This window comes from Ambystoma mexicanum, chromosome 4q (assembly GCF_040938575.1).
Source record: "Ambystoma mexicanum isolate Mex_15411 chromosome 4q, UKY_AmexF1_1, whole genome shotgun sequence".
Classification (NCBI taxonomy): Eukaryota; Metazoa; Chordata; class Amphibia; order Caudata; family Ambystomatidae; genus Ambystoma; species Ambystoma mexicanum.
In genome coordinates, this window is record NC_090928.1 from 598,072,099 (window position 1) to 598,087,970 (window position 15,872).

Consider the following 15,872-nt stretch of genomic DNA (forward strand, 5'->3'; position numbering starts at 1 on the left):
CAGGGGCACCCTCCACCAGGCCCCCACTCATGTCTCCCACCACCCCCACCCCCCAGCAGTGCAGTGGCAGCCTCCACCAGGACCTCACTCATGTCCCCTATCACCCCCACCCCCCCGCCACCAGGGGCACCCTCCACCAGGCCCCCATCCATGTCTCCCACCACCCCCACCCCCCAGCAGTGCAGGGGCACCCTCCACCAGGCCCCCACTCATGTCCCCTATCACCCCCACTCCCCCCGCCACCAGGGGCACCCTCCACCAGGCCCCCATCCATGTCACCCACCACCCCCACCCCCCAGCAGTGCAGGGGCACCCTCCACCAGGCCCCCACTCATGTCCCCTATCACCCCCACCCCCCCGCCACCAGGGGCACCCTTCACAAGGCCCCCATCCATGTCTCCCACCACCCCCACCCCCCCGCCACCAGGGGCACCCTCCACCAGGCCCCCATCCATGTCTCCCACCACCCCCACCCCCCAGCAGTGCAGGGGCACCCTCCACCAGGCCCCCACTCATGTCCCCTATCACCCCCACCCCCCAGCCACCAGGGGCACCCTCCACCAGGCCCCCACTCATGTCTCCCACCACCCCCACCCCCCAGCATCCAGGGGCACCCTCCACCAGGCCCCCACCCATGTCTCCCACCACCCCCACCCCCCAGCATCCAGGGGCACCCTCCACCAGGCCCCCACCCATGTCTCCCACCACCCCCACCCCCCAGCAGTGCAGGGGCACCCTCCACCAGGCCCCCACCCATGTCCCCTATCACCCCCACCCCCCAGCAGTGCAGGGGCACCCTCCACAGGCCCCCACTCATGTCCCCTATCACCCCCACCCCCCCGCCACCAGGGGCACCCTCCACCAGGCCCCCACTCATGTCCCCTATCACCCCCACCCCCCCGCCACCAGGGGCACCCTTCACAAGACCCCCATCCATGTCTCCCACCACCCCCACCCCCCAGCAGTGCAGGGGCACCCTCCACCAGGCCCCCACCCATGTCCCCTATCACCCCACCCCCCAGCAGTGCAGGGGCACCCTCCACCAGGCCCCCACTCATGTCCCCTATCACCCCCAACCCCCCGCCACCAGGGGCACCCTCCACCAGGCCCCCATCCATGTCTCCCACCACCCCCACCCCCCAGCAGTGCAGGGGCACCCTCCACCAGGCCCCCACTCATGTCCCCTATCACCCCCACCCCCCAGCCACCAGGGGCACCCTCCACCAGGCCCCCACTCATGTCTCCCACCACCCCCACCCCCCAGCATCCAGGGGCACCCTCCACCAGGCCCCCACCCATGTCTCCCACCACCCCCACCCCCCAGCAGTGCAGGGGCACCCTCCACCAGGCCCCCACCCATGTCCCCTATCACCCCCACCCCCCCGCCACCAGGGGCACCCTTCACAAGGCCCCCATCCATGTCTCCCACCACCCCCACCCCCCGCCACCAGGGGCACCCTCCACCAGGCCCCCATCCATGTCTCCCACCACCCCCACCACCCAGCAGTGCAGGGGCACCCTCCACCAGGCCCCCACCCATGTCCCCTATCACCCCCACCCCCCCGCCACCAGGGGCACCCTTCACAAGGCCCCCATCCATGTCTCCCACCACCCCCACCCCCCTGCCACCAGGGGCACCCTCCACCAGGCCCCCATCCATGTCTCCCACCACCCCCACCACCCAGCAGTGCAGGGGCACCCTCCACCAGGCCCCCACTCATGTCCCCTATCACCCCCAACCCCCCTCCACCAGGGGCACCCTCCACCAGGCCCCCACTCATGTCCCCTATCACCCCCACCCCCCCGCCACCAGGGGCACCCTTCACAAGGCCCCCATCCATGTCTCCCACCACCCCCACCCCCCTGCCACCAGGGGCACCCTCCACCAGGCCCCCATCCATGTCTCCCACCACCCCCACCACCCAGCAGTGCAGGGGCACCCTCCACCAGGCCCCCACTCATGTCTCCCACCACCCCCACCCCCCAGCATCCAGGGGCACCCTCCACCAGGCCCCCACCCATGTCTCCCACCACCCCCACCCCCCAGCAGTGCAGGGGCAGCTTCCACCAGGCCCCCACTCATGTCTCCCACCACCCCCACCCCCCAGCCACCAGGGGCACCCTCCACCAGGCCCCCACCCATGTCTCCCACCACCCCCACCCCCAGCAGTGCAGGGGCAGCCTCCACCAGGCCCCCACCCATGTTTCCTACCACCCCCACCCCCCAGCGCTGTGGGGCACCTGCCAGCAGGCCCCCACCCATGTCCAACCCATGTCTACCACCACCACCACCCCCCAGCCACCAGGGGCATCCTCCACCAGGACACCAACTTCCCTGGCACTGAAGCTGGTGCCCCTCTGCCTCCTTGGCCGGGGGTTGCCACTGGTGCCAGATGTTGTAGTGCCCAACATTGCAACCCCAGAGGCAGGAGTGGGTGGGCAACTGGGTCCTGGGGCTGGGCTGTGGGGCGACGGAAAAGCAGTCGGGAGCCTTTGGTTCCAGCAGGGGTGGTCACAGCAACAGCACCCCTGGCTGATGTGCAGGCAGCAAATGGCAGGGCACGTGGGCAGCAGGCAGTCACGCAGCAGCAGATGGCAGGTGGGAGCGTGCTCAGGGCTCTGGGGGGCAGTAATTTGGCCTCCTGGGCAGGAGCGTGGTCTTTCGTGTGTGAACGCGTGGACAGCTTGATACGTAGTGAGTGATTTTGCACGTGAAAATCCCACACGTCTGCGTGTAAATCGATGAAAGGCCCTTAGCGCGTAAACGCGTATGCGCGTCTATGAAGTCACGTGCACGCGTAGGAAAAAGTTGCGTGACATGTCCGAGTGTCAAAGCGTGTTATTGGTGGAAATAGCCCTACACGCAGAAGTGTCAAAGCGTGTAATTGGTGCAAATGGACCTACACGCAGACGTGTCAAAGCGTGTAATTGGTGCAAATGGACATACACGCAGAAGTGACAAAGCGTGTAATTGGTGCAAATGGACCTACATGCAGAAGTGACAAAGCGTGTAATTGGTGGGAATGGGCCTAGCACGTACACGCCGCGTAAGTGACGCTGTACGTGTGGGCCTGCATATAAGGTACGTGTAGAACACCAATTCCTTGTACTGCTTTTCGTGGAGAGCGAGTGGGTGAATTCTGTACTTCTTGTCGTTTCACACGCGATTTACTTCACAGCGTTTCAAGTTCGTACTCCCTGTTACCTCTGACAGCTTTTTCTATTTTTTCTCTTGTACTGGTTTACCTGGGCCTGTTCCCTCAAACAGTGTTCCCTTCTACTGTTGTCCTGTCTCCTCAGACAGCGTACATATCTTCTTTTGGCGGGGGTGTTGCCAACCAAACGCGCTCATTTTTCACGCTCTTTTACCTGGCAGACGGTGAGTCACGCACGTATCTAACATCTGTGCTTGCCCCGTGTGTAGCCTACCCCTTCAGAGGTCATTCTAGGCTGCGTGTGACACGCATACGTTCATTCTTGTGTTACTGGGTGCCACAGCGTAGTGCAGGTTTTTCTTTCTGCACACGTGGTCTAGGAGGGGTTGCGTGCACGTCATCTCCCTTTTTTGGGCCTCCTGTGCGTTACGTGACCCGTCATCTTTCCCCAGGGGTTACATTCAGCCTTGCTAGAGCACTAGGGTACAATTACCATCTGGTACCCAACCCCTTTGACCCCAATTGCCCAGGACAATAGTCTACATCCACTCCCATACGCACATTAACATCAGTGCCATGGCTGGGAGGCGAGGATTCCGTAAGGGTGGCAAAGGTGGAAGAGCCACAAGTGATGGCCGTGGTGGATCCGGTAGGGGATGTGGTCGTAACTTGCAGGGTGAGCCTGTCCCCCCATGTGTGGAGGACCAGTCACGGGCACCCATAATCCCCCCTCTCCCCCCTCCCGTTGAGGCTGATGTGGCTGACACCATCCATGCTCAGCCCTTGTTGGACCAGCCCATTGTGGCACCAGACCTGGCTGACTCCATGGCTGACTTCCAGGTCAGCAGGGCTACGACACGTGCGCTGGTGCACGTTGATGCCATCATGCCACGTGGATCTGGGGCAGCAAGGTCATCTGCTGCACCAAGGAGGCAGGGCGGAGAGGCTGCAGGGGCAGCTGCGGCTCCATCCACCCCAGCCCCCACACACCCAGCCAGGACAGTGTCGGTCCTAGTCCATGCTGCTGACATTCCCCCTGACACCATCACACTAGAGCCAATGCCTGCACCAACTCCCATGCTGAGTGTGCAATCCCACACTCCTGATACAGAGTCCACCAGGGCTCCTGCCCCTAGTGTCCAGAGCGGCGCAGGACACTCAGGATCACCACCACCTTCCAAGCGGAAGAGGAAGAGTGCTCGTCCGGCACATGCTGATGCCCCAGACACGGCTACACAGTCCGGCCCGTCCAGGAAGCCCAGCTTCACGGATGACGAACTGAATGCACTTGTCGAGTATGTGTCCGGACATGACAACGAGATGGTCATTGTTGCAGGATCCAAGACCACACCTGCACAACGCCAGGCACACTGGCAGACCGTTGCGGACATCGTAAGTGCCCTTGGAATCGTGAGGCGCACAGCCAATGATTGCTATAAGCGCTGGAATGACCTAAAGCGCAGGGCAAAGAGTAAGCTGGCCTCAAGTCATGCCGCAACTCTAGTGACTGGAGGTGGGTCTCCAGTAGTAGACATGGAACTCACTCCACATGAGTCAGTCGCTGGGACCTACGTCACGGAGGAACAGATCCAAGGCGTGGGAGATCTGGCTGATTACGAGGCATTGTCCGGTGAGTGCACATGCATGTGTGTGTCATCCATGTGCATGGTGTGTGTGTGAGGGCTTCTGTTTGTGTGCCAGGTGAGAGTGTGTGCGCCTGAGTCGTATGGGTCAGCCGTGTGCTTCATGCAATACTTCCTGCGCAGCTGCATTTGGCCATAGCAGTATCCCTTCTGCCAACAGTAGACATCTAGCCCAACTGCAACATAGTTGCTTATTTTTCACTGTTCATTCAGTCAGATTGTTTGCATTCCCCCACTTTTACTAGCCATGTCGCTGTCCACTAGTCACATGTCTGACATGGCTATGGTAAAGTGGAGTGACTTTGTTACCTGGATATCATTTGTACACACATGTCCCTGTGCAATTGGACCATTTCAGACTGGCAGTGAAAAATCTGACCTGTTAGAATTAGAAAAGCAATTACATGCGGGAACTGGACTGAATGAATAGGTGCTGCCCTCCTCTCCATCTTCACTCAATAGCAATGGTACATGCCATCTGTGTGATGGCATGTGTGTTTCACCTGGCAATCACAGGCCAATGTGTGATGCCACTGCCAGGCAGCATGCAGAAAATGTGTTCATCTTCCATCTTGGTGTCATCAGTGTGTGCCATTTGCCTGCACTTCATACGCAGTGAGGGTGCATGCATGGGAGGGTTTTAGTCATGTGGGACATGTGTCAATCAAGTACTGGTTCTCTTGCTTCTCAGCCCTCATTGTGTGCCATGGTGCTAATGCCTGTTTCCATTTCTTTGTTTTCATGTCTTTGCAGGGGAAGACGCACCTGATACTGCTGGGGTTGTGGAGATGGTGCAGACCCAGGAGGGGTCCGAGGGCCGACCAACCACCAGTGAGGGACGTGGTGTGGTGGTGGGGGAGAACCCACAAGTGCTGCAGGTCGTGCTCTCAAGGGGTGTCTCTGGCTGCACCTCCCCCGAGCTGTACTCAGGTGTTGATTCGGATGAGACCTACGTGCCGTCGCAGGTGAGTGTTCCAGGGAGGGATTCTGTTCTGTCTCACCCACCTGCACCAGGGTCAGAACCCTCCATGGGGATGTCAGTGTTGGCAGCTACGCCTTTGGTGGTTACGGATGCAGGGTCACACTCCGCGACATCTGATCCTGTTCCTGGGCCAGCAGATCAGAGGGGGAATGCAGTCCTGCAGCCTCAGGCAGTGCCGGCACAGCAAGGCACAGTTCGCCTTGCCCCAGACAGGTGTGGTGCCCGCCGACGTGGTGGCCGTACGCCACCTGGCAATACCGCCTGGGAGCAATCCATTTACGGTATGGCAACCCAACAGGCTGCATCATCCGAGATGATGGCTCAGGCCATGGATAGGGTGGCCACTTCCATTGTCCCCCCAGAAAGGCTGATGGAGCGACTAGAGCAGGCAACCGACTCCATCTGCCAGTCACACAGGGAGGACATGTTGGGGTCCAACAGGGACAGGCGGGCGGCACTGGCGACTCTGCAGGAGGCCATCTCCATTGAGTCCCAGGGCCACAGGGAAGCCCTGAGGCAGGAACTCCTTCACCTCAGGACGACTCTTGTTGAGCTTGAGGCTTCAACACACCAAAGGACAGAACAGCAGCTGGAGCGTCTCACCTGTACGCTCTCAGCTGAGATGCAGGCAACGAGGGCGGAGGTCCGGGCATCCCGTGAGTTGTTGCATGGGGACCTCTGCACACTCATCCTCCAGAACCAGACCTACCACACCCGCATGCTTGCAGCCATGGAGGAGCAGACTAGGGCCTTGCGTGGGCTGCCTCCCATAGTGCAACCACCTCCGGATGCAGCTGCACAGGGTGATAATAGCGACAGCAGTGATACTCCCACAATAGGGTAGCCGTGTGGGCCATGAGCCCATGGAGGTGTTTTATTTTCCCAGGATCCACGCAGGTGGGTTCTGGTGTGCATCCTGTCCTCGGACCTCCTGGGTGGCCTCCCCAACCCCCCCGGGCCCATCAATGGCCATTTTTGATTGTTTCTTATTTTTATTTTTATTTTTATTTATTTTATTCCCTATTTTTTTGGGACGATTTGTTGCTTCCGTGGTTCCTGTGGGCATACGCTGCATTGTGGCTGGGCACATGCAGGCTTGTAATGTATTTGGTTCAGATGCTTGGGTTTGAGTCACACACACCCCTCCTGCTTCCCGTTTCCATGGGCTTGCAAAGGGTGTGCCCAAGTGACAGTGAATTACACAGTGACGTTGGACTCCCATGAGCTGTGTGGGCAGTCTGTAGTCAATACTGTGTATACATTCCTAATGCATATTGCTGTTGTGTTGTACACTGCATGTTGCATTGATGTGTATCTCATCTTCTGTGTCTACCTCCCAATTTGCAGGTCCCTTCCTCATGTCTACACAAGGACCTCTCGTCTGGAGATGGGGTCCATGTTGGCAGCAGTGCACCTACAACTCTACATGGCGCCAACACTGCACAGTTGGTAGTGGTGGGAGTGCAGGCATTTCCAGGTGGTGAGACTACTAATATGTAACATTTGTGATGTCATGTTAATGGTAGTACGTGCTCAAGTATGTTGTTGGTCCGGCATTGCTGTGAGCATTTCAGGTGTTGCAGGTTTCTAATAGGGACACTGTACATAGTGACACTAGTGTCATGTTGTGGGGATTACTTTGTTTACCTGCAAATAGCATGACATGGCACGGTGTGTCGTGTGGCGGTGCTGGGGTTGGGTTGGCTGACATGGCACTGTCCTCTTGTTGCATTTTGCAAGTGGGTATTCTTTTTAGCTGCTTGAATGTGTAACTCCACAAAACTGCATTGGTGGTGTCTGTGTGGGTAGGGATGCACACATTGTGACACTTCCAGGTGAACAATCTCAGGCTGATATGGTATTCACGGTTCATTCTCCAGACATTCAGGATCAGTGTCAGGTTGAGTCATCATTGATTGTCAGATGGAATGTGCCAGGGCAGTGTGCACTCCACAGGGGTGTGATTTCTATGTGAAGTAATTAGCCACTAGCTGTGTACGGGCTGCCTCCCCCGTGCCCTTTCCCCTCCCATGCGCAGCGGCTGTGCATGTGGTTGGGGATGTGGGGCCACCACCATGTCCACGGCCAGGCCCCGGCGTGTTGCAACGTTGTGCAGGACACATGCTGCCACTATGATCCTGCACACTACTGGGGGAGCGTATAACAGCTGGCCGCCAGAACGGTCAAGGGAGCGAAAGCGTGACTTTAGCACTCCGAATGTGCGCTCCACTATGCCCCGGGTCGTAATGTGGGCTGTGTTATATCTTACCTCGGGTGGCGTGGTGGGGTTCCGAATTGACGTCATCATGTGGGGGCTGAGAGGGTAGGCACTGTCCCCTGTGGAGGTGGTGATTGGTATCATTGGTGGGGTTGTGACCTTGCTCAGTATCCAACATGCATGCATGTGCAGTGGCATACATACTCACCAAGCAGCCATGCATCGCCATGCCGCCCAGCTTCTAGGTCCCGGCTTAGGGTGGACATTCGGTAAATGAAGCTGTCGTGGGTGGACCCGGGATAGTTGGCATATACTGAGGTGATGATTCCCTTGGCATTACATGCTACCTGCACGTTGATGGAATGCCAGTGCTTGCGGTTCCTATAGATGTGCTCAGATGCCCTGGGGGGACGTAGAGCCACATGGGTGCAGTCGATGGCACCTAGCACTTTGGGGAATCGTGCCACACCGTAAAAATCCAGGGCGGCAGCATGCCTTTCTGCAGGTGTTCTGGGCAGGTATATGTGCCTGCGGACTGATGGGCGTGCAGTGATGATGTTCAAGACCTGGTGTAGGCAGCGTGACTGGGTGGCCTGTGACACCCCACCCACTATGGCACTTGTCCGCTGAAATGATCCAGTGGCTAAGAAGTGCAGTACATTGAGGACCTTCTCCAGGGGGCTGAGTGCTTGGGAGCACAGGGTGGGTGATGTGAGGTCATCCTCCCACTCACTCACCAGGTCCAGTATTATGTGTGGTGGAAACCTGTACCTCCCATACACCTGGTCATCAGGCATCCCGAAAAGGCTGGTTCTGGGTGTGAATATTCTGGCCCTGACTATCCTCCTCCTCCTCCTTTGGTAGCCCACTGCCACTGCTGCTAGGAACGGTATGTTCATCCTGGCGTCTGAGCTTGTTATTGTTAAAGTGCGCAAATTTATGCTTTGCGCGTGTTCTAGGCGAGCGTGTGACCCGCGCACCCCTGGAATCCAGTTCCCAGTCCAATAGCGTGTGGAAATTCCCACGCACCACGGGATACAGGTGCGCTGACGTACTTGCGTGTGTAAGTGCCCGCGCACCCATGAAATACACGTACATAGGCCAATCGCGTGTACGCGCACTTTTGTCCAATTACACGCTGACGTGCAGTATTTCCACCTGTGCTCCGTCATCACGTGCTGAGTGGGGAACACCCGTGCGGGTCACGTCACAGACGCGCTTACGCGCTGAGGGACTCTGGTCCAATAGAATCGCGTATGCGTGCTGACGCGCTTACGCGCTAAGGGCCTTTCCTCAGATTTCACGCTGACATGCAGGATTTTCACGTGCCAAATCACTCCGTATCAAGCTGGCCACGCGAAAACACACGGAAGACCACGCTCCTGCCCAGAAGTCCGAGTTACTGCCCCCCAGTGCCCCGAGCAGCCTCCCACGTGCCATCTGCTGCTGCCTGCCTGCCTGCCTGCCTGCTGCCACCGTGCCCTGCCATTTGGTGCCTGCACATCAGCCATCTGCAGGGGTCCAGTTGCTGTGTCCACCCCTGCTGGAACTGAAGACTCCCGACTGGGATTACATCGCTCCACAGCCCAGCCCCAGGACCCAGTTGCCCACCCACACCTGCCTCTGGGGTTGCCATGTCGGGCACTTCCACATCTGGCACCAGTGGCAACCCCAGGCCAGAGGGGCAGAGGGGCACCAGCTTCACTGCCACCGAAGTTGGTGTCCTGGTGGAGCATGTCCTGGGGCAGTATGATGCCCTCTTTGGATCGTCCCGCGCCAGCAAGGAAGGACGGGGGAGGATCTGGGCCGACTGTGTGGTTGCCATCAACGCGGAGGGGGTGGCAACCCGCAACGTCCTGAAGATCAAGAAGAGCTGGGAGGACTTGAGGTCCAGGACCCTTGTGAAGGCTCGGCGCCTCGTGGAGGGGGGCCGGGGCCGCATGAGTTCCATCCAGATGAGGGTCCTGGAACGCCTACGCCCAGCGCTCCACGCCCAGATCCTTGAGAGGGAGGCCCGTCTGGAGTTGAGCGGTAAGTGTCCAAGCATTACTGTGTGAGACAGGGCATGTTGCGGTGTGCTGGTTCTATGATACTTGCCTGTATGTGTGCCATAGGCCATGTATGCATGTATGTGTGCAGGGACATCATAGTAATGCATGTGCGACCAGTGATGTGTGACCCACATGGTTGTTGCATGTGTTCAAATGCCGCATGGGGAGCCCTATGCAGATTTTGAACATGAGAGCATGCCAGTCTCTGTACCTGGACATGGGTGGGGGTGAGGGATGGGTGCTGATGCCAGGTACATATATGGTAGCCATGTCTGTGTGCCTGACCTGCGTGTCTGTGACTTGTGCATGCCATGGATGCATGACACATGTGTGTGACAATGCACAGATTCAGTGAAGCAGCCAAATTACCCTTGTATCCGCTGTGTTTGGTGTGTTTGGGGCCAGATGGATGTGACTGAGGTGAAGTGTGTGCATGTGATAGGTATGAGCCATGATGCATGTGAGTTACATATCATTGAATGTTTCAAGAGTCCATTGGACATGCATGGAAATGTCCATGGCATGCACCATGCCTGTTACTGTGTGTGTTTTGCCTGGACTGACCCATGTGTTGTGGAGGGACATGATGGAAGTGTACTTTGACAGTGGTGCTCATCTGCTATTGCTTCCTGTCTAGGGGACCATTGTACAGTACCCTGATGCTTGTGTTCTTTGTCTCCCTCTACGCAGCGGCTAGTGAAGAAGAGGGCGGAGACGGCGCTGTGGAGCAAGGCGGCGGGGATGCCCCCACGGCTGCAGCGGAAGGGGTGGGTGAGCCCCCACAGGGGCCTGCTACGGTGGGAGACGGTGAGGAGCCATCCAGGTTGGTGGTTTGCACAGAGGAGGAGGAGGCCGCCACTGGGGCACACATGGGGCCTGGTGGGGGCATCCCTGCTGGTGCAAGTGGTGCAGTCCAGGGCCAGGGGCAGGAGGCAGCACAGGTCACCGTGGAGGGGCCTGTGCATGTCGCTGTCCCTGACCCTGTGAGTGCACCACCATGCACCAGCAGGGATGCCCCGTCCCAGGCCCGTCCGCAGGTAGAGGGGATGTCCATGTCACCTGACTCCCCTCCACCTGCGGACGTGGGAACCCCTGGCCGTGTGGAGAAGGTCCTGATTGGGGTCGCGATGCGCACGGCTGTGATTCGTGATGCCGTGCATGCTTCCCGGGAGGAGCACACACGTCATCACGAAGTGCACCGTGCCGACGTGGCCCAATTGGGATCGGCCATGTTCGGGGGTTTGCTGCATGTGTTGGCCAATCTGGCGGCCCTCTCCTCCTCTGTGCAGGCTATGCACCAGTCGTTCTCCTTGCCGTCTTCCGGCCCAGATGCCACCAGGGCCCCCTGTGGACCTGCCCCGACCAATGCAGCCAGCTCGGTGGGGATCCCATCCCTGCCACAGTTGGGAGTCGGAGGTCCAGCAGGGGTGGACAACACAGCAACTGGACCCCAGCAGATGGAAGATGTGACAGCATCATCGGGCAGGGCACGTGCACGACGGCGTCGGTGGTTTCCATCAGCCTGGATGCCGTCGTGCTGGCAGAGGCAGTGGCGTCGGAGGCAGCAGCAGGCCCGACATGGGAGGCATCATGGCTCGGGGCCATCAAGATCAGAGGGGCAGGCATCGGCCGGAGGGCAGTGTAACCCTGGGATGGTGGTGTCTTCCGTGTGGGAGCAGTTGGTCCAGCGGATAGGTGCGGAGTGGCAGCGGGCAGAAGAGGAGCGGCTCACCATGGTCAGGGCGGAGTTCTCCATGCGTCGGGCGTTGAGGCGGGCTGAGTGCCTCGAGGAAGCTCGCAGGGAGTTTGAGCTGGACATGGGGTTATCCCTGCGAGACCTCGGGGCCAGGACAGAGTCCCGCCTCCAGGACATCGACATGGAGTTAGATGATGCCCTGGCCAGCAACATCACCGAGTGAGCCGCAGGAATTGCCCGCTGCCTTTGTATATAGTTATTTAGTTAGTTAGTGTTATGTTTCCTTTATTCATTTTTATTTTTTTGGACCGCTCGGACAATGGCCACTTTTTTGTAGATATTTTTTTCATTAGGTAGTAGTAGGTTTCATTTATGGTGTTGGGCTCATGGACCCTGGAATATTCGTGTATATAGTTTGCTTTTTGAAGAAACATTTTTTTTATTGATTATTGTGTTCACCATGAGGAAATGGTTTTTCATTATTTTCCTTCCACATGACATTGCTTTGGACAACATTTGTTTTTGGATAACTTTGTTTTTTTTATTTTTACATTTGTTCTCGGACATGGACCATTTATTTTGTTATCCCCATTGTTGTATGTCTGATTTGTTTACTTATTTTTCATCTTTAATACATGTTTTTTTAACTTTCACTTGTGGTATTTTCTCATTGGTTTCATACATGTCATGATATGGGTTTTGACATTCACTTGCACCCGTTGTGTATGTGTGTGTGACGGACATGTGTTCATTTACATACTTGCCATTGGGGTTGTATCATGTAATTGCATTCACTATGTGGGTGGATGCAATCCTTGCCTGGGTGTTTGTGCTGGGTATGCTGCCCATTACTGCCATGATTGAGTATCGTCAGGACCTGGGGGCAGGGGGACATGTGTGGGTGCCTGGTGGAGGATGCCCCTGCACTGCTGGGGGGTGGGGGTGGTGGGAGACATGGGTGGGGGCCTGGTGGAGGGTGCCCCTGGTGGCGGGGGGTGGGGGTGATAGGGGACATGAGTGGGGGCCTGGTGGGGGCTGCCCCTGCACTGCTGGGGGGTGGGGGTGGTGGGAGACATGAGTGGGGGCCTGGTGGAGGATGCCCCTGCACTGCTGGGGGGTGGGGGTGGTGGGAGACATGAGTGGGGGCCTGGTGGAGGGTGCCCCTGGTGACTGGGGGGGTGGGGGTGGTGGGAGACATGAGTGGGGGCCTGGTGGAGGGTGCCCCTGGATGGTGGGGGGTGGGGGTGGTGGGAGACATGAGTGGTGGCCTGGTGGAGGGTGCCCCTGGTGACTGGGGGGGTGGGGGTGGTGGGAGACATGAGTGGGGGCCTGGTGGGGGCTGCCCCTGCACTGCTGGGGGGTGGGGGTGGTGGGAGACATGGGCGGGGGCCTGGTGGAGGGTGCCCCTGGTGGCGGGGGGTGGGGGTGATAGGGGACATGAGTGGGGGTCTGGTGGGGGCTGCCCCTGCACTGCTGGGGGGTGGGGGTGGTGGGAGACATGAGTGGGGGCCTGGTGGAGGGTGCCCATGGTGGCAGGGGGGTGGGGGTGGTGGGAGACATGAGTGGGGGCCTGGTGGAGGGTGCCCCTGGAGGGTGGGGGGTGGGGGTGGTGGGAGACATGAGTGGGGGCCTGGTGGAGGGTGCCCCTGGTGACTGGGGGGGGTGAGGGTGGTGGGAGACATGAGTGGGGGCCTGGTGGGGGCTGCCCCTGCACTGCTGGGGGGTGGTGGTGGTGGGAGACATGAGTGGGGGCCTGGTGGAGGGTGCCCATGGTGGCAGGGGGGTGGGGGTGGTGGGAGACATGAGTGGGGGCCTGGTGGAGGCTGCCCCTGGATGGTGGGGGGTGGGGGTGGTGGGAGACATGAGTGGGGGCCTGGTGGAGGGTGTCCCTGCACTGCTGGGGGGTGGGGGTGGTGGGAGACATGAGTGGGGGCCTGGTGGAGGGTGCCCCTGGATGGTGGGGGGTGGGGGTGGTGGGAGACATGAGTGGGGACCTGGTGGAGGCTGCCCCTGCACTGCTGGGGGGTGGGGGTGGTGGGAGACATGAGTGGGGGCCTGGTGGAGGGTGCCCCTGGTGACTGGGGGGGGTGGGGGTGGTGGGAGACATGAGTGGGGGCCTGGTGGAGGGTGCCCCTGGATGGTGGGGGGTAGGGGTGGTGGGAGACATGAGTGGGGGCCTGGTGGAGGGTGCCCCTGGTGACTGGGGGGTGGGGGTGGTGGGAGACATGAGTGGGGGCCTGGTGGGGGCTGCCCCTGCACTGCTGGGGGGTGGTGGTGGTGGGAGGCATGAGTGGGGGCCTAGTGGAGGGTGCCCATGGTGGCAGGGGGGTGGGGGCGGTGGTAGACATGAGTGGGGGCCTGGTGGAGGCTGCCCCTGGATGGTGGGGGGTGGGGGTGGTGGGAGACATGAGTGGGGGCCTGGTGGAGGGTGCCCCTGGTGACTGGGGGGGGTGGGGGTGGTGGGAGACATGAGTGGGGGCCTGGTGGAGGGTGCCCCTGCACTGCTGGGGGGTGGGGGTGGTGGGAGACATGAGTGGGGGCCTGGTGGAGGGTGCCCCTGGATGGTGGGGGGTGGGGGTGGTGGGAGACATGAGTGGGGGCCTGGTGGAGGCTGCCCCTGCACTGCTGGGGGGTGGGGGTGGTGGGAGACATGAGTGGGGGCCTGGTGGAGGGTGCCCCTGCACTGCTGGGGGGTGGGGGTGGTGGGAGACATGAGTGGGGGCCTGGTGGAGGGTGCCCCTGCACTGCTGGGGGGTGGGGGGGAGACATGAGTGGGGGCCTGGTGGAGGGTGCCCCTGCACTGCTGGGGGGTGGGGGTGGTGGGAGACATGAGTGGGGGCCTGGTGGAGGGTGCCCATGGTGGCAGGGGGGTGGGGGTGGTGGGAGACATGAGTGGGGGCCTGGTGGAGGGTGCCCCTGCACTGCTGGGGGGGTGGGGGTGGTGGGAGACATGAGTGGGGGCCTGGTGGAGGGTGCCCATGGTGGCAGGGGGGTGGGGGTGGTGGGAGACATGAGTGGGGGCCTGGTGGAGGCTGCCCCTGGATGGTGGGGGGTGGGGGTGGTGGGAGACATGAGTGGGGGCCTGGTGGAGGGTGCCCCTGGTGACTGGGGGGGTGGGGGTGGTGGGAGACATGAGTGGGGGCCTGGTGGAGGGTGCCCCTGGATGGTGGGGGGTGGGGGTGGTGGGAGACATGAGTGGGGGCCTGGTGGAGGGTGCCCCTGGTGACTGGGGGGGTGGGGGTGGTGGGAGACATGAATGGGGGCCTGGTGGGGTCTGCCCCTGCACTGCTGGGGGGTGGTGGTGGTGGGAGACATGAGTGGGGGCCTGGTGGAGGCTGCCCCTGGATGGTGGGGGGTGGGGGTGGTGGGAGACATGGGTGGGGGCCTGGTGGAGGGTGCCCCTGGATGGTGGGCGGTGGGGGTGGTGGGAGACATGAGTGGGGGCCTGATGGAGGGTGCCCCTGGTGACTGCGGGGGTGGGGGTGGTGGGAGACATGAGTGGGGGCCTGGTGGAGGGTGCCCCTGCACTGCTGGGGGGTGGGGGTGGTGGGAGACATGAGTGGGGGCCTGGTGGGGGCTGCCCCTGCACTGCTGGGGGGTGGTGGTGGTGGGAGACATGAGTGGGGGCCTGGTGGAGGGTGCCCCTGGATGGTGGGGGGTGGGGGTGGTGGGAGACATGAGTGGGGGCCTGGTGGAGGGTGCCCCTGGTGACTGGGGGGGTGGGGGTGGTGGGAGACATGAATGGGGGCCTGGTGGGGTCTGCCCCTGCACTGCTGGGGGGTGGTGGTGGTGGGAGACATGAGTGGGGGCCTGGTGGAGGCTGCCCCTGGATGGTGGGGGGTGGGGGTGGTGGGAGACATGGGTGGGGGCCTGGTGGAGGGTGCCCCTGGATGGTGGGCGGTGGGGGTGGTGGGAGACATGAGTGGGGGCCTGATGGAGGGTGCCCCTGGTGACTGCGGGGGTGGGGGTGGTGGGAGACATGAGTGGGGGCCTGGTGGAGGGTGCCCCTGCACTGCTGGGGGGTGGGGGTGGTGGGAGACATGAGTGGGGGCCTGGTGGGGGCTGCCCCTGCACTGCTGGGGGGTGGTGGTGGTGGGAGACATGAGTGGGGGCCTGGTGGAGGGTGC